Raw genomic sequence first — 25,185 nt, 5'->3', positions numbered from 1 at the left:
AATGTTTAATTACTCTGCTATTTTTAAAGTAATGTCCCCCTTGTCCGTCAGTTTTCCTAAATAAGTCTATACAACACATTGTCATTGTTAGAATCTTAATATCGCAAACAGAACTGGAGGTATAACCAATTTTAGGAGGGCATGTCATTTTTTGAATGATCTTCCCCAGCCTGCTCGGCTCCTTCTCCGATAGTTGAAATGAACGATGAGGGGAAATGGACGATGCATAATTATGTAATCACCAATTGTGAATGAAGAACAGGGCGGCCATTGTATTCAGGGCTATTGTATTAATCTATTCTAATTATAATCTCAAAACGTTGTACCCTATACCAGTCCACCAAATCCAAGCAGTTTCATTAGTCTACTCTAGGCCTACTTGAAGTAAGATACACAGTGAAAGCGTGCATAATTTACAATGGGACCAAGACGAATGGATGCACATGCCGTGTTAGCGTTGCTACAAGATCTGAATAACAACGACTCAGATGGCAAGGAAGAAATAGATCATGACATCTATGATGATTATTATTCTGATTCATACTGAACGGCTTTCCATATCTGGGAAAGGAGCCATATCGGGCAGCGGGTGAGCAGGTTTCGGGTAATGTTTCGGATCAGATGGCACAGCTGTACTAGCTGAAAGGAGGAACTTGCCGCTGGCCTGCTGCTGTGTTTTACAACATGCCTGACTTTGCTGCTATCATCGCACACGTGTTGTTCAAGCAGCGCATGAACAACACCCATGAGACCAGAAGAGACTTCATCATGAGTCTGGCACACAGGCAGCGTGAGAGACACATGTGGTCCAAGCAAAGATTCCTTGCGTGCCAAATTGTGCACTGCTCTCGGGGAGAAGCTGCAAGGTAGGCAGATGCACTTGGAACAGAACCGGACACCTATTCAGCTGCAAGTGACTTGTTTGTGGGAAGTGTTGCATTTAAGTAAGTTAAAGGATAACAACTAAATGAGATCCAACTATTGCGTGAAGACGCACACAATACTGTAAACAGGAGCGAGGCCACAAATAATGTGTCTAATAACTGACAATAAGACTATTTTTGACCGCTGTCATAGACACTTATATTCATTATAATACCATTATTGCTTTTGTGCTGATTTTCACCGTTCACAAGCACGCTATACTGATATTTAGTCTACTGATATTTTCTTCATTGACCGCGTGTCTTGCGGTTTGGGTATTTTCATTCGTTTTGTCATTATAAACATAAGCTTTTACTGTGTTTCAATACACATGCTTTTTGTTTCATAGTTGGTTTTTTGTTTTTACATATAGCCCACAGTAACAAACTAATGAAAATGTTATGTTCTTCCAAATACTTACATTTGGTAATGTTACCTAACAACTTCATAAACACAACCAAATGACATTGGCAATGAGTCCAGGCTTTTCTAGTTAAATGGATTTATTAGACTGGTGACAATTGGTACTCCTCAAGGCCTGGCTATTCTACTGTTAAATATGCATATGGTAGTTTTGACCGTCATGACGCTTTTGAGGATGAAATGCTCAAAGTTTTTGTCTGAAAGTACTGCTAAACCGGTGGGTTTAAGGTTTTTATTGAAATTACAAAAGTGTTTAGGTTTTTTCTCCATTAGGTCAAAGGGGTTTTGATGGGATAGTGATGTATGGCAGTTGAATGTTTTGGTAGACAGACACAATAAAGCCGCTGTAACGTCCGTCGTTAAAGGTAGACCAAGGCGCAGTGGGAGTTGGGTTCATCTTACTTTATTTTAAACGTGAACCAGCAAAACAAAAAACAATACAACGAACGAAAAGCTATGCGTGCAAACACATGCAACGCAAAGACAACTTCCCACAAAAGCCAGGTGGAAAAAGGGCTACCTAAGTATGGCTCCCAATCAGAGACAACGATAGACAGCTGTCCCTGATTGAGAACCATACCAGGCCAAAAACCAAAGAAATACAAAACATAGATAAGGAACATAGAATGCCCACCCCAACTCACGCCTTGACCAAACCAAAATAGAGACATAAAAAGGAACTCTAAGATCAGGGCGTGACAGACGCATGATTTAACTATTGTCACAACACAGACCTAAATCGAAACAATGTGGTTGGTGACATAAGGTGCACACCAGAGCGATCCTGACTTTATAAGACAATGTGTACCCTAAAAGTATAGTCAGTTTTGACCTAGTTTGGTTAAGTTCAAAACAATCAAAACAATGGAGAAAGGCCACTTACAATGAATTTGCTGCCATCCTAGGGTCATGCACTACTCACAAAACATATTAAGAACTTTGCTTATTCCGAAATAGAAAATACAGTCATACAGTCAAAAATGAGAAAAAAATACTGTGATGTTATATTTTGGGTCTGTCGCCCAGCCCTAACTGTAGGGAAGGCATAGCCTAAAGCTTACATGTTAACAGTAAATGAAGAACACAGCCTCATTGGCCTGTGCCTGAAATGGTACCACAACGTAACATTTGATCTTTTACAGTTTACAATACAATGTTATCCTGATATATGCCTAATCCTCTCCAAACTCATAACTCATAGCTCCAAGACAAGTTCAGAGTCCACTGAAGCAATTGCTTCATTGTAAACCACATTTGGCTGCCTTTTTGTACTTCTCAAATATGATTTTAAAATACTCTGTCAAGCTAGTTATTGAGAGCTCAAGTGGGGGCCACGTTAAATCAGAAAGCAGGCAGGCGAACTGCCTGCGGACGTTATGTTTGACACCCCTGGATATTTTGTGGTTAGCTAACCATTTTAATATAGCTCACTGCTAAATTTCACAGTCACACAATCTCACTTTTAAACTGCTGAACTCAATATGACATTCAGTCATTGGATTACTGCATTGTTGGGTTAAGACCTTGCAAGAAAGGCATGTCACTGTACTTATGCAAGTTACATTCAAACTTTAGTCAGTCATTGAATTCCATATTGCACACCTATTCCCCCGGTACCTCTAGGCTTAGGCATTTGTAGTAAATGCTACAGCTAACAACTCATTATGTTATGTCTGATTTGCATTTCTTATATATGCCATTTTGCAGACGCTTTTATCCAAAACGACTTACATTCATGCGTGCATACATTTTACGTATGGGTGGTGCCGGGAACCAAACCCCCTATCCTGGCGTTGCAAGCACCATGCTCTACCAACTGAGCTACAGAGGACCACATTTTCTATTCCTTTCTTGAGGGTGTGAGGCAATTAAAGTAATATAACATGCATTGCATTCCCTGCCAAGTGTTTTTCCATGCCCTTGTTTGCCCCCCTAGTTCACAACCAGTAAAAAGCTTTAAAACATCTCCTAGGTTTCCAATGAAAATTATTCTGTACTCGTAACAAATAAGAGATAAGGAAGTGAGAGTGACATGCATGCCAGGCAAATTTTACCTTGCTTAAAGACATACTCCGGGAACTTTGGTGACTACTAATGATTTGTTAATCCTTCTGCTTTGGGCTGAATGTGTCAATGAAGTTCATACATGCATCATCTATAAGCAGAATTAGTCTTACCTCAATTAGCCACGAAATCCCTAGTTTGAAGGCGACTGTTTTTCTGGAAGACGTGCTGCGCCATTTCTCCTTCATTTTCCTCCGTGTGTGCCAGCCCCATATCAACTCGAGTTGTACCAATGAGCTTCAGCCCCTCACCATTTGAGTGATATCTAGCAAGAGGCACACACAGCAGAGCGAGAGAGAGCAATGCCGTGGTGCACATACTGTATCTGCACGTATGTAACATGGTACTCAATTTTCAGGGACCACTTTTGGCTTGGGAGCGTTACTTTCAGAATGACTGTCTAAAAAGTATACGAAAGAGATCCCGGAGGATCTCTTTAATCTATCATGTAGATATGCTTACTGGTAATGCAAGGGAGAGTGCTCTACTGATATGGTGTGCAAACTGATAAGTAACTCCTCTAACATGCTTGTCTTGGTGTCCTCTGATCAACCTGAAATGGTCACTTATAACGAACTATAACATATAGTTGGGAAAACTCTATCTTGCCTTATCTATGATGTTGATATGCTTACATGAAATGTAAAGTGTTCAACTGATATTGTGTGTGTGTGTACTGAGTATATGAGAGTCCAAACAGCTAAATCTATCCTGAGTGTTCAAAACTCTTTCCATAACATAGACTGACCGGGTGAATCCAGGTGAAAGCTATGATCCCTTATGCTATGCCACCTGTTAAATCCACTTCAATCAATGTAGATGAAGGAGGCAGGTTAAATCATTATTTTTAAGCCTTGAGACAATTGTAACATGGATTGCGTACGTGTGTCATTCAGAGGGTGAATGGGCAAGACAAAATATTTAAGTGCCTTTGAACGGGCTATGGTAGTAGGTGTCAGGCGCACCGGTCTGAGTGTGTCAAGAACTGCAACGCTGCTGGGTTTTTCACGCTCAACAGTTTCCCGTGTGTATCAAGAATGGTCCACCAACCAAAGGACATCCAGCAATCTTGACACAAGTGTGGGAAGCATTGGAGTCAACATGGTCCAGCATCCCTGTGGAACACTTTTGACACCTTGTAGAGTCCATCCCACGATGAATTGTTCTCAGGTCACAGGGGGGTGCAACTCAATATTAGGATGGTGTTCCTAATGTTTTGTACACTGTGTATGTGAACCCATGCCTCTGTGCCAATGCACTCTGCCATTCAAAATGAGCATTTCATTAATTCACAGGATAAGTGTATTCAAGGAGGCTTATGTTCATCATGCCTTTCATTATGTTCTTATTTGTATTTTGTTCCCTACTCCTCCCCCCTCTTCCTTCCCCTTTTTCTCCAGTCTCTCTCTTTGATCGTGCTCCCCTTCATCCCAGCCTCCAACCTCTTCTTCCCCGTGGGCTTCGTGGTGGCAGAGAGGGTGCTCTATGTCCCCAGTATGGGATTCTGTGTTCTCGTGGCACACGGCTATAGGATTGTCTCCCACAAAGGGTGAGTAGTACAGTAGTTAGCTTGGTCCCAGATCTGTTTGTGTTGTCTTTACAACAATGACCAAAGGAGTTGGCAAGACAACACAAACAGATCTGGGATCATTTGGAGTGAGTAGTACCCTTCCAACACAAATTCCGATGGGGCGTAATGGGGTATTAAATGTCTCTTTAATCACCACTTCATTAAGTCAGGATTCCTATTTGACTCAGCCATGTCTCCCTGCCCGCCCAACATTTCCTCATCTCCCACCCCTTCTAATGCGACTATCCCCGATGCTTCTCCCTTTTTTCCCTCTTGCCCCGCTACAAAGTTTCTCCCTCCAGGCAGTCACTGAGTCCGAGGTGCTAAAGGAGCTCCTTAAACTTGACCCCCAAAAAACATCTGGGTCAGATGTTTACACCCTTTCTTCTTCTTTAAGGTTGCTGCCCCTATCATCGCCAAGCCTATCTCCAAACGTTTTAACCTGTCTCTCCTTTCTGGGGAGGTTCCCATTGCTTTGAAGGCAGCCACTGTTCATCCTTTATTTAAAGGGGGAGATCAAGCTGATCCTAAATGTTATATTTCTATTTTGCCCTTTTTATGAAAAGTGTTGGAAAAACTTGTCAATAATCAACTGACTGGCTTTCTTGATGTCTATAGTATACTCCCTGGTATGCAATCTGGTTTCCGCTCAGGTTATGGATGTGTCACTGCAACCTTAAAGGTCCTCAATGATGTCACCATTGTCCTTGATTCTAAGCAATATTGTGCTACTAATTTGATTGACTTGTTCAAAGCTTTTGATACGGTAGACAATTCCATTCTTGTGGGCCGGCTAAGGAGTATTGGTGTCTCTGAGGGGTCTTTGGCCTGGTTTGCTAACTACCTCTCTCAAAGATTGCAGTGTATAAAGTCAGAAAATCTGCTGTCTCAGCCACTGCCTGTCACCAAGAGAGTACCCCAAGGCTCAATCCTAGGCCCCATGCTCTTCTCAATTTACATCAACAACATAGCTCAGGCAGTAGGACGCTCTCTCATCCATTTATATGCAGATGATAGTCTTATACTCAGCTGGCCCCTCCCTGAATTTTGTGTTAAATGCTCTACAACAAAGCTTTCTTAGTGTCCAACAAGCTTTCTCTACCCTTAACCTTGTTCTGAACACCTCCAAAACAAAGGTCATGTAGTTTGGTAAGAAGAATGCCCCTCTTCCCACAGGTGTTATTACTACCTCTGAGGGTTTAGTACTTGGGAGCACTGTCCTTCTCTCAGCACGTATCAAAGCTGCAGGCTAAAGTTAAATCTAGACTTGGTTTCCTCTATCGTAATCGCTCCTCTTTCACCCCAACTGCCAAACTAACCCTGATTCAGATGACCATCCTATCCATGCTAGATTACAGAGACATTATTTGAGACCATCAGTGTTTTGCATGACAATAACTGGCTGACAAAATGTAATGACCGCCACAGCCCTAGACTAGAGTTCATCAATCTTCTTTGTAATACAATATAATTACAACATAAATACACAGTATACATTGATGGTAAGTTGGTGGTTGAAGATATCCCTCTAGTGGTGTGGGGGCTGTGCTTTGGCAAAGTGGGTGGGGTTATATCCTTCCTGTCCGGGGGTATCATCGGATGGGGCCACAGTGTCTCCTGACCCCTCCTGTCTCAGCCTCCAGTATTTATGCTGCAGTAGTTTGTGTCAGGGGGCTAGGGTCAGTCTGTTATATCTGGAGTATTTCTCCTGTCTTATCCGGTGACCTGTGTGAATTTAAGTATGTTTTCCTCTCTCTCTCTCTCTCTCTGTCTCTGTCTCTCTCTGTCTCTCTCTCTCTCTGTGTGTGGACCTGAGCCCTAGGACTACCTGACATGATGACTCCTTGCTGTCCCCTGTTCTGCCTGCGGCTATGGAACCCTGACCTGTTCACCGGACGTGCTACCTGTCCCAGACCTGCTGTTTTCAACTCTCTAGAGACAGCAGGAGTGGTAGAGATACTCTCAATGATCGGCTATGAAAAGCCAACTGACATTTACTCTTGAGGTGCTGACTTGTTGCACCCTCGACAACTACTGTGATTATTATTATTTGACCATGCTGGTCATTTATGAACATCTTGGCCATGTTCTGTTATGATCTCCACCCGGCACAGCCAGAAGAGGACTGGCCACCCCTCATAGCCTGGTTCCTCTCTAGGTTTCTCCCTAGGTTTTGGCCTTTCTAGGGAGTTTTTCCTAGCCACCGTGCTTCTACACCTGCATTTCTTGCTGTTTGGGGTTTTAGGCTGGGTTTCTGTACAGCACTTTGAGATATCAGCTGATGTAAGAAGGGCTATATAAATACATTTGATTTGATTTGAAATTTGATATTGTGTGAAACAGGCCCTATTGGCTGAGCTCCTTCTCAAACTGTCTGTTTTCAATTGAATCACGCAAAACTTTACTAATCGATTATACTGCTACAGACAGAAGTTGCATTGACCATGGAAATGAGGGCTGTGTCCCATATGGCACCCTATTCCCTATATCGTGCACTACTTTTGATATAGTCCAGGGCTCTTGGGACGGACCCAAGAATTATTGTTCAGTAAAGCCATTCAAATAAATCCATGTCTCCCAGATATTATTGCTGGCTGAGTAAAGATGTTCCAGGCTCCTCCGGTCAGTTGGAGTGTGGAGAGAGCTGTTGGTGTATCTACACAACAAAAACACAATGCTTAAATGTTCACAGGGAAAGGTTCACACTTAACATGTGTGATTGACCTTATCTCAACCAATTTATAGAACTCAAATTAGGGCTGAATGTCATAGTCTAATTTAAAGTGGGGATTAACTGTCATGCAAGTTAACATGTGTGTCATGCAAGTTAACATGTGTGACTGGGCTGACTCTCAGAACTCAGCATTTAGTAACAACGCCTTTCATAGAACTCAACACGTGTGACTATGTATAGGACATACAGGGTAACGGAGCTGACTCATACAAGTTAGCGTGTGACATGGTTGACTTGTAGAACTTAACATTTCTGCCTGTCCTCATAGAAATTTTGTGACTGCAGGCAGGGGAAGCAAATGAATATACTGGTAGGCTAATCTAAAGTATAGTACTATGTAACCCTCCAGATATGCCTGTCCTCTACCAACATGGCTTGTGCATACAGGTCATGTCATGGAGCAGGAAACATGTACAGTCACTAGTGAAAGTATACACACCCCTTGCGCAGTCTTCACATTTACTTGCCTTGAAATTGGATTAAATTAGATTTTTCCCCTACTGATCTACACAACATACTCCACCTTTTCAAAGTGAAAGAAAAATGAAATACATTTTCAACCAATAAAAAAAATAAAAAAAAATAAAGATGCCTTGATTGCGTTTTTGTACCCTTTCTAATTTTTCTACTTTTGCATATTGTTTTCTACTGAATGTTACCAGATTTTCAACCAAAACCTAATATTAGATTAAGGGAACCTGAGTGAACAAATAACACATCAATTACATACTTATTTAATAAACAAAGTTATGCAACACCCAATGCCCCTTTGTGAAAAAAGTAATTGCCACCTTACACTCAGCTGGTTGTGTCACATTTAGCAGCAATGACTCCAACCAAACACTTACTGTAGTTGTTGATAAGTCTCTCACGTCACTGTGGAGAAATTTTGGCCCACTCTTCCATGCAGAACTGCTTTAACTCAGCAACGTTTGTGGGTTTTCAAGCATGAATCAAATCAAATTGTATTAGTCACATGCGCCGAATACAACAGGTGTAGACCTTACAGTGAAATACTTACTTACAAGCCCCTAATCAACAATGCAGTTAAACGTATGAGTAAGAATAAGAAATAAAAGTAACAATTAATTTAAGAGCAGCAGTAAAATAACAACAGCGAGACTATACACAGTGGGGTACTGGTACAGAGTCAATGTGCGGGGGCACCGGTTAGTTGAGGTAATATGTACATGTAGGTTGAGTTATTAATGTGACGATGCATACTGTAGATAATAACAACAGAGAGTAGCATCAGTGTAAAAGATGGGGGGGGGGAGGGGGCAATGCAAATAGTCTGGGTAGCCATTTGATTAGATGTTCAGCAGTCTTATGGCTTGGGGGTAGAAGCTGTTTAGAAGCCTCTTGGACCTAGACTTGGCACTCTGGTACCTCTTGTCGTGCGGTAGCAGAGAGAACAGTGTATGACTAGTGTGGCTGGAGTCTTTGACAATTTTTAGGGCCTTCCTCTGACACTGGTATAAAGGTCCTGGATGGCAGGAAGCTTGGCCCCGGTGATGTACTGGGCCGTACGCACTACCCTCTGCAGTGCCTTGCGGTCGAAGGCCGAGCAGTTGCCATACCAGGCAATGATGCAACCAGTAAGGATGCTCTCGATGGTGCAGCTGTAGAATAGGTTTTGTCGTGCCCAAGAGGGGCGACTGTCTTGGTGTGTTCGTTTGTTGGTGATGTGGACACCAAGGAACATGAAGCTCTCAACCTGCTCCACTACACCTTCATGACTGAACAGGGAGTACAGGACGGGACTAAGCACGCACCCCTGAGGGGCCCCTACATTGAGGATCAGCATGCCGGATGTTACCTACCCGTACCACCTGGGGGCAGCCTGTCAGGAAGTCCAGGATCCAATTGCAGAGGGAGATGTTTAGTTCCAGGGTCCTTAGCTTATTGATGAGCTTTGAGGGCACTATGGTGTTGAACGCTGAGCTGTAGCCAATGAATAGCATTCTCACATAGGTGTTCCTTTTGTCAAGGTGGGAAAGGGCAGTGTGGAGTGCAATAGAGATTGCATCATCTGTGGTTCTGTTAAAGCGGTATGCAAATTGCAGTGGGTCTAGAGTTTCTGGGATAATGGTGTTGATGTGAGCCATGACCAGCCTTTCAAACACTCCATGGCTACAGACGTGAGTGCTACGGGTCGGTAGTCAATTAGGCAGGTTACCTTAGTGTTCTTGGGCACAGGGACTATGGTGGTCTGCTTTAAACATGTTGGTATTACAGAGTCGGACAGGGAGAGGTTGAAAATGTCAGTGTAGACACTTGCCAGTTGGTCAGCGCATGCTCACAGTACACATCCTGGTAATCCGTCTGGCCCTGCGGCCTTGTGAATGTTGACCTGTTTAAAGGTCTTACATCGGCTGCGGAGTGCATGATCACACAGTCGTCCGGAACAGCTGGTGCTCTCATGCATGTTTCAGTGTTATTTTCCTCAAAGCGAGCATAGAAGTAGTTTAGCTCGTCTGGTAGGCTCGTGTCACTGGGCAGCTCTCGGCTGTGTTTCCCTCTGTAATGGTTTGCAAGCCCTTTGACATCCGACGAGCGTCAGCCGGTGTAGTATGATTCGATCTTAGTCCAGTATTGATGCTTTGCCTGTTTGATGGTTCGTCGGAGGGCATAGCAGGATTTTTTTATAAGCGTCCGGGTTAGAGTCCCGCTCCTTGAAAGCGGCTGCTCTAGCCTTTAGCTCAATGCGGATGTTGCCTGTAATCCATTGCTTCTGGTTGGGGTATGTACGTATGGTCACTGTGGGGATGACGTCATTGATGCACTTATTGATGAAGCCAATGACTACTGTGGTGTACTCCTCAATGCCATCGGAGGAATTCCTGAACATATTACGGTCTGTGCTTGCAAAACACCACTTTACAATAGTACATCTATTTCTTCTACATTGTAGAACAGTAGTGAAGACATCAAACTATGAAATTACACATATAGAATCATGTAGTAACCAAACAAGTGTTTAACAAATCAAAATATATATTAGATATTCTTCAGCCACCCTTTGCCTTGATGACAGCTTTGCACACACTTGGCATTCTCTCAACCAGCTTGTTTGGCCGAGTATGGTTTCCAATCAGAGGCAGGTGTTTTTCGTTGTCTCTGATTGGAAGCCATACTTAGGCAGCCTGTTTTTTCCTTTGGGTTTGTGGGTGGTTGTTTTCTGTATAGTCTGTGTGCCTTATGGAACTGTTTTGTCGTCTGTTTATTTTGTTTTGAGTGTTCTTTCTAAATAAAGAAGAAAGATGAGCACTATACCCGCTGCATTTTTGTCACCTTTCATCGACGCCTGTGACAATGTATTTCAAGGCCTATCTTCAAACTCAGTGCCTCTTTGCTTGACATCATTGGAAAATCAAAAGAAATCAGCCAAGATCTCAGATAAAAAACTGTAGACCTCCACAAGTCTGGTTCCTCCTTGGGTGCAATTTCCAAACACCTGAAGGTACCACATTCATCTGTACAAACAGTAGTACACAAGTATAAACACCATGGGACCACACAGCCGTCATACCGCTCAGAAAGGAGACGCGTTCTGTGCAAATTGATCCCAGAACAATAGCAAAGGACCTTGTGAAGATGCTGGAGTAAACGGGTACAAAGTATCTACATCCACAGTCTATATCCAAGCTTGTGGAAAGCTACTCGAAACGTTTGACGCAAGTTAAACATTTTAAAGGCAATGCTACCAAATACTAATTGAGTGTATGTAAGCTTCTGACCCACTGGGAATGTGATGAAAGAAATAAAAGTAAAAAATAAAATAACCCTAACCCTAATAACCCTAACCCTAAAAAAATATAAATAAATAATTCTCTCAACTATTATTCTGACATTTCACATTCTTAAAATAAATTGGTGATCCTAACTTACCTAAGACAGGGAGGTTTTACTAGGAATACATGTCAGGAATTGTGAAAAACTGAGTTTAAATGTATTTGGCTAAGGTGTATGTAAACTTCCGACTTCAACTGTGTGTATATGTATATATATATGGAGTCAAATATCAAAATAATGTCTAAGAATGATGTTGTGATACTTAACTGTGTAGATTTGTTTCTCAATCACTACACCGCTGTAGAGCTATGTATTGTGTGGTCCTATTGAAATGGTGCGTCCCAAAAGTAGTGCCCTATATTGGAAATAGGGTGGCAATTGGCACACATACAATGTTCCTCTAAACTCCTTCAGATTAGCCCAGTTCATATACTGTTCAGCCAAACCGCAACCTGACCTGACTGCATGGGCATGTACAGTACCACTAATGCCTAACCCCATTCAGTCTTGATATCCCTGGCAAGTTGTCATAGCTAAACCCATGTGCTTACCCATGTGCATTCTCATGTGGCATGTCCCTGCAGATGACTGCCCATATGAATGTGGGAAGAACCTATAAAAACCTGAACAAGTCCAAGGAGGCTGAGGAAGCCAACCTGGTTGCCAAATCCCTCATGCCACAGGTACTGTATGTCACAAGGCCAACAACGCCTCAGCACCCAGGTGTATTTAAGAGGGAAAACATCAGTTGTTTGTTTTTCACAATGTTTCACCTTCATCATCCTTTGAGGGACATGACAACGAGAGGACTCAGTAGCTGGGAGGTAACAGCAGCGAGTGGGAAGAATAGTGTAGTTCCAGGGAGTAAGTTATACACACTCAGGGGCAGGGAGGGAGTGTAGGCCTAGAGGCCTGGAGTTCAGAGGTCACCAGGTCAATGGGGGCCTGCCTGGAGGTCAGGAAGGCCCCAGGGGGAATGTCCAAGTGAATAGGTGTGTGAGTGACACTGTCCTTCAGGGGAGCAGAGCAGGCAATTAATGTAAAAACTTCTGAGATGAAAAATGGACAAACTAAGGTGTGCAATATAGAAGGGTAGTCAGTGGACATTCTGAACCTTGTTTGAGGTCAGTAGGTCACATCAAATCAAGTTGTATTTAGACCTTACAGTGAAATGCTTATTTACAAGCCCTTAACCAACAATGCAGTTTTAAGAAAATCCCTACAAAAGTAAGAGATAATAAATAATTAAAGAGCAGCAGTAAATAACAAAAAATAATCAAGGAGCTATTGAAATGAGAAAGTTTACAAAATGTATCTAAAAACATGTGAGGTGAGAATGGACAAACTAAAGAGTGTGCAATGTGTAGGCCCACTGAGTACATTCTGAACCTTGTGTGAGGTCAGTGGTTCACATGACCAAGGAGCAATTGAAATGTAAAATTGTAGAGAATGTATGTAAAGTCACCTGAGATGAGGGGGGACAAACGGGAGGGTGTGCCATATAGAAGGGACATTCTGAACCTTGGTTGAGGTCAGTAGGTCACATGACCAAGGAGCTATTGAAATTAGAAACATTGAAAATTAATATAAAATCGCATGAGATTAAAATGGGCCACTTGTCGTGTGGTAGCAGAGAGAGCAGACTGACTTGGGGCACTGAAGTCTTTGACAATTTTTAGGGCCTTCCTCTGACATCGCCTGGTATAGAGGTCCTGGATGGTAGGGAGCTTGGCCCCAGTGATGTAGTATGCCGTCCGGAGGACCATCTGTAGGGGCTTGCGGTCGGATGCCAAGTACTTGCCAAATCAAGCTGTGATGCAGACAGTCAAGATGCTCTCAGTGGCATTTTGAGGATCTGAGGGCCCATACCGAATCATTTCAGCCTCCCTGTGGCTCAGTTGGTAGAGCATGGTGTTTGCAATGCCAGCATGGTGTTTGCAATGCCAGCATGGTGTTTGCAACGCCAGGGTTGTGGGTTCGATTCCCACGGGGGGCCAGTACGAAAAAGAAAAAATTGTATGAAATGAAATGTATGCATTCACTACTGTAAGTCGCTCTGGATAAGAGCGTCTGCTAAATGACTAAAATGTAAATGACGGGGAAAAGGCATTGTCCTGCCCTCTTCATGACTGTGTTGGTGTGTTTGGACCGTGATAGCTCCTTAGTGATGCGGACACCAAGGAACTTGAAACTCTCGACCTTCTCTGTGGGGGCGTTGTCGTTGTCTGCACTTATTAATGAAGCCAGTGACTGATGTGGTGAACTCCTCAATGCCATCTGATGAATCCCAGAACATATCCCAGTCTGTGCTAGCGAAACATTCCTGTAGCTTAGCATCCGCTTTATCAGAACATTTGTAATTAAGGTTAGTGATCGCTGTTCTGATGTCCAGAAGCTCTTTTGGTAGGAAACGATGGTGGAAACATTATGTACAAAAAAAGTTAAGATTAGTGAATGGAAAAAAAAACACAAAATAGCAGAATGGGCCAGGAGCCCGTAAAATGGACGTTATACATTCCAGCGCCATTCTTTGGCATGAATTTAAATGTTATTTTTTTGTGGGCTCGATGCACAGTTTCTCCAGCGATAAATCAGATCATGCCCAAACTGTGCAATGTAAGTAGGGAGTTGTAGTTTCCAACAGGCCAATATTCTACAAAGTTAAGTGCCGCTTCAATTGCCATAATCTCTCAGTAATTACGTCAACTAAAGGGGCACTTCTTCACGCTTGACAGATCATTGATCATCGTTTAAATGTTAAAGGTCTCCTGAAGACTTGTCTTTGTAAAAACATTTGGCATTAATTGATCATTTAATAGTCAGTTTAATAGTCTGAGGTGATGCTCAGCTGTCTAATGCTTAGAAATACAGCTGCGTCGCCTCAGTTCTGATGAGGTTATGTTTTTAGAAGCCAATGGGAGGCCAGCCTGATTTCCTACCCCAATCCCTCAAAGTTGGTTTATCTCAGGAATCAAGGAAATGGTAGTGCCTCAGCCTGGCCTGGTGGTTGCGCTGCAGACTCTACATCTCTACTGTCGGTCTCTCTCTGTAACTGCCCAGTTCTCATTATTCTATTGTTCATAAAATACAAACCGAGTTCTGGGATCCAATCTCCTTGTTAAAAACATAATGAAATAGCATTTGAAATCCCTACAAACATGACTGGCATGTGAAAGCCCTTTGGTCATTATTGTAGATAAGCGTTGATGTGGTGTTTCTTCGTCATTCATGAGTGACAGTTCCCTCAATTCATCCACCCCAAACTTCCAAGAAAAACAACTTCTGGACTATGGCCTAGTTGATAATAATAATTTGAAGGGCCTGACTGTACTTCCCATGCGAGGGGTCAGCTTTGAAACAAATGACGATTTTGTGAATAAGCAGCGGGGCTGATTTCTTCAATTTTATCATCACGAAATGGAACAGGCGAGGCCTTGTCTGAGCTTTAAAGAGTTTTTTCAGCTGAAGCATGCAAGCGGCTATGGCCATCATGTATCGACGACCGATGCTGAAAGGACTGAACAGGATTTCCGCGTGGGGCCCAATGATAATCGCTTTGATACACTACACTTATTTTGATCATGCCTCTTTTATTCATTGGTTTTCCAAACGAGTTAACTCTCTATATCCAGATTTCCGCTTATGTCCAGGAATCCAACGACTGACAACCCCATGACATGAAACGGACTACATGGTGCTTTAGTACGTGTTTTATACGGTTCTGTGAGGCTGTCGATGGAGGAAGTCCCTGCCTCAGTCTCATGTTCTCATAATTTATTTGAAAAACTGCGTAAACTCTGATTCGATAAATCGGTTTAGAAAACATAAAAGAAACAGATCTTCTCTCCCTCTGGCTGTATGTGTGGCTAGTATAGAAATGTATGACTGTGGGATTATATGTACAAATTTGAGCTTTTTCTTCCAAGAAAATCCCACTGTGAAAAAATCCCACTCTCATGTTGGCCATGGCAGAAGCATATTGCCCACATCAGAGGCTGTCGGTGGCTTTGAAATTATATTGATATGCTAGTTTTCCTGCTCAGTCATTATTAGGCCTCCAAGAAAGTGACTTGTTGTCTCTTCTGTTGATTGCTTTGTAATTTTAAGGCCATGCCGAAACGTCAGTACAGATGTAGGATCTTAATTTGAGCCAGTTTGCTACAGCAGGAAAATAATTCTGCAGCAACAGGAAATGTGAATAATTATGTGGATTATAATTAATGGACATTTTTCGTTAGGGCAAATCAAGTCTGACATTTTAAAGTGGAAATTACAAACTTTATAAACCTTTTTAAGCCTTGAATACACTACAAGTTTGCATTTCCTGCAATGCTATCTCTCAAATTAATGTTTGTGTAACAGTTAAGAACGTACCGTAAGCTCACTCCACAGCTAGCTTGAAAAGTCAAGGATGGAGCCATCCAATTAGTACCATTTGGCTCAACAAGTTAGAATGTTATCAAGGAGGGAGGTCATATGCATTGCGAAGCAGAGGATCACTGGTTCGAGCACAGGATCGCGCAGTCGGGACAGCTAAGCTGTTAGCAGCACACTGACCCAGGTAACAGTGGTGCCATGACCCGGATGCGCAGTTGTGCTCAGCTTGACGGCTTGGATCTCTGTGTAGTGAGTTTAAAGGGGGTGAGTGTTACAGAGTTAAGAACGTACCATAAGCTCACTACATTCTCTACGTCATGGGTTCTCAAACCTTTTGGGGCCCGGGGACCCCCTTTTGTGATGGCAAGTTAATCAAGGACCCCACAACTTGAGTGAGTTAGAAGTAGCATACAATGAGTTTTACTGTGACTGGCAGTGCATGGCCGGACAAACCAAGTATTGGGCACTGGGAAGGAACATCTTCTGTTGTCAAATTGACTGGGGCAATTTATATATGTTTGACGCTTGCCCCTTGCTGGCCCCAGTCAATTTGACCACAAGAGATGCCTTTTGTTGACAATATAAGAAGGCCGCACCATTCAAGTGCATTTTTGTGTGTGCCCAATATTCTTTGGGTGGGATAACATATTGTGAAACGTCATTACACTATTACTGCAGATATATTAAGGACATTGTCTGAAATTACAATGCAAAAATATGACATATAGCTCCTTTTAAAGGGATACTTCGGGATTTTGGCAATGAGGCCCTTTATCTATTTCCCCAGAGTCAGATGAACACGTCAATACCATTTGTATGTACGTGTCCAGCATGAAGGAAGATAAATGACCTCATTGCCAAAATTCTGAATGATCACTTTAATGAATGAATTACATATATTTATTTATTACATTGTATTATTTAACACCCTTTAAATGTATTCCATGGATCCCTCAGCCAAAATGTGTTTAATCTGTTAGTAATGTTCGTTAAAAAAATGCAATGTAAAAAAATAAATACATTTTAGGTCTGGCCACAGACCCAGAGGTCTGCGGACCCCATTTTGAGAACTCCTGCTCTACGTTCTCCGGTAGTTATAGTTCACCTGGAATAGCAAACTAGTGTCCAGTACCCCTAACCTGTCAGAACGAAGTTAATAACAAACCAAAACAACTGCAAGCATATAATATAGTGTGATCTAATATCTTTCATGTGGAATAAGAGTCATGGATCAGTTACTGATCAATCGTCAACAAATTAGAGATAAGGACTAGTTTATTATGTTGCCCTTCCAGGGAAGAAGTACGCCACCCGAGTGGCCCAACCACCTGAACGTGTACATTAACCTGGCGAACCTGATTCGTACCAATGACTCACGCCTGGAGGAGGCTGACCAACTCTACAGACAGGCCATCAGCATGAGGCCTGACTTCAAGCAAGCCTACATCAGCAGGCAAGGTGGTTAGTTTACACCAAATATCAGAATAATGATGTTGAACAAGGCTGTTGACTTTCTCTTAACATCCTTCATCAGAAGTCTATTTAGTGTATTTACTACCTCCATCAGGGTGATGTACAATCTACATCATAACTGTTTACTAACAACCTTGAGCATACTGATATTTGAATGGATACCATATACGTCAGTAGGCACTCCTTCATCAGAAGCTGAATGAATGAATTTACAACATACGTAAGCAGTCAATTACATTAATTCAGCTTAGCGAAGGGTCAATTGACTGCTTACGTAGGTTGTAAATAACTAATTAGACTTAAATTAATCAATTACATAAGCAGTCATTCTAGATTCTATGTTGGACTTCGGAGGTCATGACATTTTGTCAGCCAGTTATTGTTATGCAATTGACTGCCGGTCTCATGGTAATTGACCATTGATGAACATAAACATGGTTAGTATCTCCAGGCCTCCACACTTACAAGCCGCTGATGCGTACCTTAATAATAAATAAATCCATTTAATATACACCATCACAATAAATCAATTTATTTTAGGCAGGTCCGAACAAACATTATGATATGAAGAAAATGTATTTCAGAAGAACCGAATAGGAGCCATAGACTTAAGGCTACATCATTTATCAGACAAGATATGCTTATGAGTCCCATGCCATTATTTTATATTATATTATATGATTTTATTGTAAAGAATTATATTATTGAACTAAAATGGAAAGGATATTTTTCCCATTCCGGAGCGAGTGTGAATATGAAGTGGCTATGTTGAGTGTAAAAGTGATAATTTGAAACACGTCCTATACGCTAGATTTAGAGTTATTTGGCAAATTTAGTTGTGAATGATACAAACCCTAGAATGTCTTCAAAATCAAAACATTTATGGGCTGCATGATGCGACTATAGGCTATTGACTATTTGAAAAGTAGCCAAACAAAAGCTTGCGTTCTGTTACTTGCCTCAGGCGACACACACAGTTCTCTAATCAAGTGATCATATTTTCAACCATCAGACTATTCCCAATTTAATCTTTACTAATATGTCCAAAAAAATGATCAAATGGGTAGGAAAAGGAGCAGGGGAATCATCCCTATGCACTCAAATAGTGAATGGAGACCGCTTTCCCACAGTTTAAATCATGCCGGCTAGGCTACTCCGGTTTTATAGCGTTTGCATATAGAAATGTCTGGGCTTATAAGAATACTTCCACTTCACGCATCAACCACTGTTAGAGGAGTATGCTGCCACTCGCTGCGCGACAGGTGATTTTCCGCCCAAACTCTGTATGCTATGGGCTCTTCAACCCTGTTCCTGCAGCTACCCAGTGCTTAATTTGGGAAACCAAGTGAAATCTTTTCGGGAACATCGATAGTATCATGTTTTCACGACAAAACCTATTTAATTAAACTGTTGACAGCCCCTATCTCTGCGCGCTTGAGAAAGGGATGAAGGAGAGAGAGGAGGAGATGGAAACGCACAGTGGTGCGATATTATGTAGCTAAATGTAATGTAATGTTATTATAAAGCTTATTAATTATGTTATTTTTTTTAAATGCCCTAATTCTAGGCTATTCCAAATCAAGTACAAATTCACTATAATTGTAGGCAAACTCTGTAAGCCTCCCTGTATTGCCTATGCCTATACGTTCTCTCCCAGACTCGTGGATAGAAAGTAACAATACATAACAGTCCACACTCAAAGGCGATTACTTAAATCTTTTCTTTTTTTTAATGCCGTGCGTAATAGCCTTCCGTGCGGTAGGCTATTAGGCTATGTATTGTATAATGGAACAATCATGATTTGAATTCAGGTTTTGGGGGGCTTGGGCTCATATATAGGCCTATACGTATACATACGCTCTAATATGCATAGGGTTGTTCTACATGCAACGTCTTAAATGCTTTGAATAAATCATCACCTTAGAAAACTCTGTCCATTTTCTTGTTTGGCTTTGAAACAACATCCACAATGACCAAGTTTTCCACTCAGTTTCAACCTGGTTGAACTTCTTTCTTCGTATTGATCATCACATTGTGGTCAAACATTTTTGCCTAACGCTGAGTTTTAAAGGCATAATACTGTTTTAATGATACGTGTTTGATGTAAGTTTCGATTGCATTTGCGTTGATGTCAGAGTGATTAGAGGGACAATAGAGCATTGAGTGTCAGGGCAGTAGCGACCTGACGTTGTTAGCAAGTTAGGTACTACCAATACATGTCCAGAGTGCATAAAAGGAGATTACTGTGACGACTCACATGGAATTTGACTGCAGTCATGGTAATATATATGGTCACCGCAACAGCCCTAATTCTACACCAACATAAGGTATTTTGTTTACATCCTTCATCAAAGCCATTAATTGGCTCTGTAACACAGTTGGCTGGTCAGACTACTTGTCTGGTCAGACTACCTGTCAACTGTACAGTCTACTATATCACAGTGCCAGTGTGTTCATCAAAAGCCAGTTATTGACTCTGCTCTAACACAGCTGACCAAGCAGACTGCTTGGGCTCCCGAGTGTCGCAGCGGTCTAAGACACTGCATCTCAGTGCTATCACTACAGACACCCTGGTTTGAATCCAGTCTGTTTGACAACTGGCCGTGATTGGGAGTCCCTTAGGGCGGCGCACAATTGGCCCAGCATCGTCCGGGTTTGGCCGGTGTAGGCCGTCATTGTAAATAAGAATTTGTTCTTGACTGACTTGCCTAGTTAAATAAATGTTAAATAAAATTTAAATGATTTACTATACAGTCTGCTCTACATCATAGCATGTACGTAAAGGAGAAAGGAAGCGAGAAACAGATTATCATTAAAGGCCCAGTGGGGTCAAAAACATGATTTCCCTGTGTTTTATATATATTTCCACACTGAGGTTGTAATACTACTGTGATATTCTGAAAATTATGATGATGCCATTTTAGTTTAAGAAATTAGTTAGACCAATAAGAAAGAGTTCTAAACCTCTCTGCCAATAACAGCTAGTTTTCGATTTCCCCCCTCCCCACTCAGACACTCCCACAGTCCTAGCTAAATTCTTGCATGAGAAATTGCTCTTTTCTATGAGGCTATTTTTGTTTCTTTTTGAAAACAATCACAATTGTTCCCCAGAAATTATTTGATATTTAGATCAAAATGGCCGCATTGGACCTTTAACAAACAACAATAGAGAATTGATGTAGATAAGATGAGAGTTATGATCATTTTTTCATAGCCAGTTGTGAAGGTGAGCTTTAGATTTGGCTTGATTTCACTTTTCTTTCTGTACAAACCCAGAGGGGAGCTGCTGCTGAAGATGAACAAACAAGCCATCCGAGGCCCGGGATGCCTACCTGCGGGCCCTGGAGCTGGACAGAACCAACGCTGACCTCTGGTACAACCTGGCCATCGTCAACATCGAGATAAAGGAGCCTTCAGGGGCCCTGAAGAACTTCATCTACGCCCTGGAGCTCAACCCGCACCACAAACTGTCCCTCTTCAACTCTGCCCTGCTCATAAAGGAATCCGGTATTTGACTGAGGCTGAGCAACCCAGGGTTGTATTCATTAGTGCACATCGTAGCAAAACGTTTTGCAATGGAAAACGAAAATAAGCATTTGTTAGGACACTTCCTGTATCGGCCCGTTTGCTTCCGTTTCGCTCCTACTGAATTCAACTCAGGCTCAACCAGAGCACGTAGCAGTTGTTTTGCTGAGTTAACCTTTTGTCCCATTTGAAATGTAGATTATCAATCAACAATGAATCACTCATCTTGTCATTAATAAACATTAACAGATAAGAGATTAGGGGGTCTATTTTTGGCCGGCATCAAGCCAGCGCGTTGGTCAAAACTCCATGTCGGCTATATGCCCATCATAGAATGAGAGATGAGATAATCCAGTGACACTCCTATTTAGAAACATTTAAATTCTGTTCCTTTTTTGTTTGATTAAAAAAACAAAGTCCTTAATAGGCTACCCTTGGTTCCACAACAATGTATCTGGTGTCTTTCTTATCCTGGGCATGCATCAGCCAAGTAGCCTATGCATAAAAGGTTTCTAAATGGTCTACTCGTGAGGCTTTTGCCGACATGCTTTTGCATTATTCACAATTCACATAGGTCTACCTGCAGTGCATACTCCATTAGGCTTGTATCCATCCCTATTTCCAAAGAGCGCCTCTTGTCTTGTTACCAAAGACACAGTCCTCCAAACGTAGGCTATTCAGTCTATAACGCCATATCAAAGGTAGGCCTAGGCTATATCTAGCTTATTGAGAACATGCCTCACACATACAATACAGTTTACAGGAGCCTTGTATTTTTTATTTGAGGAGAAGTGCAATGTGTAAAGGCCTATACTCGTTGAAGCCAATTACAACAATGTTGACTCCAAACATATTGAGCAATAACTGATTTATTTTTTTATTTTTTACTGTTGCTATCACGCAGTAGCCTATGTTATTTAATAAACTGTAGTATTATTCCACAATGGACTAGGTGGAGAATATTTCGTGCCCCCAGCCGAATTGGAGTTGATGACAACGCAAAGACTGTCAATAACCTACAGAACTTGAGACAAACGCATGCAGTATTAAGCTATGGAACGCCTTGTTGGACCAGTGAGTGCCCAAGCCTTCGTCACACCTACAACTTATTTATTCATTTAAACCCAAGCCTTTCATGCCACCGGCAGCTATTTTGCTCATAATAATGGCTGTGAAAATAGCAAAAATATTCCTGACACCCCCGAACCTATAGCGTAAGCTTTACCATTGCGTTAGAGTACTAGGGCTCTATTTTAACAAACCTAACGTCTTTAATTATTCTACTGAAGAGACTTGGTTTCATTGGAACGTGTGCCATCTGTAGCTCTGTTGACTAGATTGTTTACCCAGACAGCCATGTGAGTTCAAGGCCAAGTTCACAGTCCTGGTGCTGCCTTGGTGCCTCCTCCCTCCCTCCCTCCCCCTCCCTCTCCTCCTCCTCTTCCTGGTGCTGACTTTTCCTGCACCCCCTTCCCCTCCTCCTGGGCCACTCACTTTACCCACGCTCGTTTTCAGCGTAACTTATCCTCTTTGTAAGAGCCTGAGCAGTGCTCCCTAACCCTGAAGTTGAATTTAAACAAAAGTCCCAGCACGCGACACATCAACGTTTTCCTCACATTTGCAGACTCACAAGTTATACCAGTGTGATTAATGGTCCCCCATGGTGCAAGCAAATGTACCATGATAGCAGGTTGGGTCGACAAAGATTTCAGATTTGGGAATTGGACCCAAAAAATATTATTACAATTATTATAAATGCACCTTCACCCTACCCACTAGGTGTGTGTGTGTGGCGTGGTGTATGTGTGTGTGTCAGCACTCCCCTGGCTCTGCCCGGATCACTCACGGTTCGCTGCAGCTGTAAAATGACAGATTAATTTAGGCTCTAGTTGTTATTGTTAATATCGGTGTTCTAATAATGCTGTCACCACCAATGTTTTTGTTCTGACTCCCTGTATTCTTTGTGTTCTTTCTCTCTTTTGGTATTACGCTCGTTCTGTTCACAGAGGCCCAACTGTTGATTCAATTGTAGGTGTGGGTTTTTGACTTAGTGCCCAGGGACTCTTGCTGGCACCCTACGGGGTTGTCGGTCAGAGGCAGTGCGCGGCTGCACGTACACCCAGCATAGTTTACAGGCACAGGGCACATACAATAAGTTCAGAAAAAAATTGAAAACTCTATGCACACTCTTTAGATGCAAGCACCGATAGATGTAATAAAACGTCATGGTGAAACATTGGGCAGTATAAATTGTGTGTAGATTTTATTGAATGCCATTCCTATCTTATCATACAATTCCTGCTATACAATCTGCCCCTGTGACTTGCTGAGTGTGCGTGCCCCACCTTTACCCACTAACCAGTATAGTGATTGTGCCATGAGAACATGTTTTTTTAACAAATCACACCTACCTCCAACTAAATAAACAATGACTTGTTGTTGTTATGCCCTAACCAATATGTGTGTGTGCATTTTTCTCTGTCTGTGTGTGTTTTCCAGGTGAGCCCAGGTTCTTTCAGGAGGCCAACCGTCATTTCCTGACCTACATCCAGGAGGAGCCAGATGATGCCAACGGCTACTTCAACCTGGGGATGCTTGCCATGGACGCCAACGAGAATGCTGCAACCGAGCGCTAGATGAGGGAGGCCATCCGTCTACAGAAGGGCTTCCGCAGCGCCCTCTTCAACCTGGCCCTGCTCTACTCGCAGTCTCGACAGGAGGTGGATGCCCAGCCTGTATTAGACGAGCTACTGCACCACCACCCAGAGCATGTTAAAGGTTTGATTCTCATGGGGGATATCCTGATGAACCACAAGAAGGACATCGAGGGTGCCAAGATCTGCTTCTAGAGGATCCTCCGTATGGACCCCACCAACATGCAAGGGAAACACAACCTGTGTGTGGTCTACTTCGAGGAGCAAGACCTGCCGAGAGCGAAGCGCTGCCTGGAGGAAACGCTTGCCATGGCACCCAACGTGGAGTACGTACGCCGCCACCTGGGCATCGTGCGCGGCAAGATGGCGGCCATGTCTGCAGCGGGGCAGCCGCTGAGCCCAGCTTCAGCAGAGGGCGCTGCTACGCTAGCCAAAGCGGAGGAAAATAAGCTGGGTAAGGAGGAGGAAGGGAGTGGAGCCACCGACAGCGATAGGGTTGGGGAGGGTGCCGGGAATAAGAAGAATGCACGGAAATCCTCCTCGGCAGAAAGCTTTCGAGGTGGCGGCGACAGCCAATCAGAGCATCTGAACGGCAGCCAGGCTGACAAACAGCTGAGGACTAAGAGCAAATCCACAAAAGAGATTAAAGATATAGCGAAGAAACGGGCAACCGCCTTGAAGAAACTGGAGGAGATTGACTTCATATTATGGTAGTAGGTGCCAGGCACACCGGTTTATGTCAAGAATTGCAACGCTGCTGGGTTTTTCATGCTCAACAGTTTCCCGTGTGTATTAAGAATGGTCCACCACCGAAAGGACTAAAGGAGGGGTGGATCTCAATATTAGGAAGTTGTCCTTAATCGGGCGGCGGGTAGCCTAGTGGTTAGAGTGTTGGGACTAGTAACCGAAAGGTTGCAAGATTGAATCCCCGAGCTGGCAAGCTAAAAATCTGTTGTTCTGCCCCTGAACAAGGCAGTTAACCCACTGTTCCTAGGCCGTCATTGAAAATAAGAATTTGTTCTTAACTGACTTGCCTAGTTAAATAAAGGTAAAATAAAAATAATAATGTTTTGTACACTCAGTGTATATAGTGCACTACTTTTGACCAGGACCCATAGGTTAGAAGCCCATAGTAGTGCATAGTCAATAGGGTGGCATTTCGGACACTGCCACAAACTCGGTTGGTTTTAAGAAATAAAACCCCTCCCCACTTCATCATGCATGGCTTAACTCCTTTTCGATTTTTTTATCATGTTTAGGGGCTACCCTACCTACTGTGTCCCATAATTTTAACACCATTGCGATAATTAAAAAAGGGAAATTGTGGTTTGTTTGTTCTCTGAACAGCACGAGAGAGGAAAAGCACAACGCGATTAGTCATAGTCTATTTAATCTCCACTACAGATGCATAACCCTTTGTGTTGCTTCTTCTGAATGTCATTTTATCATATCCTAATTTATGCTGGTTTGTTTTGATTTTGATATGTTTACTAGATAAGTTGTTGATCACTGGATTTTGTGTGTGTGACTCACTCTGTGCGTAGCCAGGTATTGTTTTTAAAAAAGGAATGATTGTATCACGAACAATGAAAGGAAATGATGTAATGGACACTACAAGGCCCACTTCAGGCAGACAGGATCTCTGT

General features: G+C 42.5%; 1 pseudogene; it reads left to right on the top strand.

Annotated features, from left to right (window-relative positions):
- LOC115151374 (protein O-mannosyl-transferase TMTC3-like) overlaps positions 1-24,253 on the top strand; it is a 54,474-nt pseudogene extending 30,221 nt beyond the window's left edge.
- Positions 24,254-25,185: the final 932 nt, after the last annotated feature.

The sequence above is a fragment of the Salmo trutta genome, chromosome 17, assembly GCF_901001165.1.
Source record: "Salmo trutta chromosome 17, fSalTru1.1, whole genome shotgun sequence".
NCBI classification, from domain to species: Eukaryota; Metazoa; Chordata; class Actinopteri; order Salmoniformes; family Salmonidae; genus Salmo; species Salmo trutta.
Note: the sequence above shows the minus strand (reverse complement) of the source record. Positions and strands in the feature narration are given on the sequence as shown.